General features: G+C 39.3%; 1 protein-coding gene across 1 annotated transcript in view; it reads right to left on the reverse strand.

Annotated features, from left to right (window-relative positions):
* Positions 1–2,277, reverse strand: part of XPNPEP3 (X-prolyl aminopeptidase (aminopeptidase P) 3, putative) — an 88,401-nt gene that overhangs the window by 56,892 nt on the left and 29,232 nt on the right. The gene's annotated exons all lie outside the window — the stretch shown is intronic.

Raw genomic sequence — 2,277 nt, forward strand, 5'->3', positions numbered from 1 at the left:
CAAAGGTTGGGGGCAGCTTTATTCAAGCACTAATTTTATTTATTAACTGTTAATGAAAATTATAAATAACTGCTCTTTACCACCACTATTGAGCTAGAGTAACCACACCCAAAACAGTAGGACTCAGACTTTAACAGCTCAAGCACAGCATTACTTCTAAAAAAAGATCTCAGTTTAGGGAAAGAAGGTTCTTATCTCGTTTTGAGGCAATTGTTTATTGCTGTTGATAACAAGTGCTCATCACACTTCTCCACCTCTCCCTTTCTACTTACTATCTACTCTCATTGTAGACAATCAGGGTTCACCTTTTAGATATAGGGGTCCACAAGGAAATGGTCCATACCTGCCTGAGCTGTTATGACAAGAAGGCACATCACAGAGGTGATTTTCACCTACATCAAATGTACCTTTGTTCCTTTGTTGTTGTTTTCTGACTGCAGGCCATGAGTAGTATTCCTAACGATCTCCATCTGGAGGATTGTAAAGTACTAAAAAATACTTTAGTAACAACTGGTTGGTTGATTGGTTATAGGCCGTGGAGCCAGTTCTGACTCAGTGATCCTGTACAGAGTTTCAAGGCTGTAAATCTTTATGGGAGCAGAAAGCCTTATCTTTCTCCTTTGGAACAGCTGGTAGTTTCGAACTGCTGACATCAAAGTTAGCAGCCTAACTCGTAACCACTACGCTACTTAGACGGACCATTTGTTGTTGTTGTTAGGTGCCACTGAGTCAGTACCGACTCATAGCGACCTTATGCACAGCAGAACGAAACACTGCCGATCCTGGGCCAACTTCACTGTCGTTGCCACACTTGAGCCCATTGATGCTGCCACTTTGTTTATCCACCTTGCTGGGGGTCTTCCTCTTTGTCTCTGACCCTCCACCCTACCAAATATGATATCCTTCTCCAGCAACTGGTCCCTCCGACAATAATGGTTAAGAATCAGGCTGCTAACTTCAAGGTCAGCAGTTCAAAACTAACAGTGATCCCTCAGGAGAAAGATGAGGCTCACTGCTCCTGTAAAGATTTATAGCCTCAGGAACCCTATTCAGAGTCACTATGAGTCAGAATTGACTCCATGGCACACCACTACCAACCACCACTAGAAGGACCATGTTGTTGTTGTCAAGTGCCACGGAGTCAATTCTGACCCATAGCGACCCTGTATAGGGTTTCCAAGGAGCTTCTGGTGAGCTTGAACTGCCAAGCTTGCAGTTCAAACAGCTTTGCAGTCTGAAGCATTAACCCATAACGTCACACCGGGACTTATAGAGGGAATAATTACTGAATAATTAAGACCATAAAAGGAATCTTTGACTGAATATGAAACCAATGCCCAATTTTAAAAAACTTTTAAAGGACTAATTTCATTAACCTTTTCTTTAACCTACTGTTTTAATTGGCAAACTAGTAACACTAAGAATGGTGGATGAGGAGTACTTCTAAGAAAAATATTTTAAATGATTTTAACTGTACTGGATTGATGAAATTTAGACTGTTGAACTTGATAGCCAGCAACTAACTCAAGAAATACAGGAGCTACAAAAAAAGATTCTATGTGCTTTGAAGACACAAGAAAGTTCTGCTAGTTAAGGGAAAAGTCACTGTAATACAGAAACTATTTCTATAAAGTGATAAAATAATAAAATGAAATATATTAGGACTTACACATTCAAATGAGTGTTTGGTTGGAAACATTTTTTTGTTTCTCTTTTAGAAGCTACCTCCAGGGGTGGTTTATAAATCTTTAAAAAAATTAGACTAAAACTTTACCCAAAAGTTCATATTTTCCAACTTGACCCATTTACCATTATTTACAAGGCTAACTTTAACCTTTATTCTAATGGTGACTTGAGATTCAGGCCCATCGTACTAGCCTTCAAAACCTTTAATCATCTGCCTCATGAGTATCCAAAATAAAAATGAAACGCTTACCAAAGCTGAAGATATATAAGAGACACGAAAGAGAGTTAATAATGTGGTATGTTCTGAAATAAGTTCCAGAAGAGAAATCTCAAAACATTCTGAATATAACTTCACCAGAACAAATGTAGAGAAAGTGACTATTTTGAAGGGCAGGAACTGAATTGAAGGCAAACATTCTTATTTTCTTGTTCAAGAGTTAAGTTGTGAGAGAGAAGGGCTGGTTGGTCTAAAGTGTGGTTAGAACTGCGGACACTTGAGCCCATGGACAAGGACATAGCCACAGAGGGTTAGAGCTGAGAGTGAAGCATCCAGCTGATATGGAGATCCACAAAAACACCCAAACTTGCAGA

This window comes from Chrysochloris asiatica, unplaced genomic scaffold, assembly GCF_000296735.1.
Source record: "Chrysochloris asiatica unplaced genomic scaffold, ChrAsi1.0 scaffold00097, whole genome shotgun sequence".
NCBI classification, from domain to species: Eukaryota; Metazoa; Chordata; class Mammalia; order Afrosoricida; family Chrysochloridae; genus Chrysochloris; species Chrysochloris asiatica.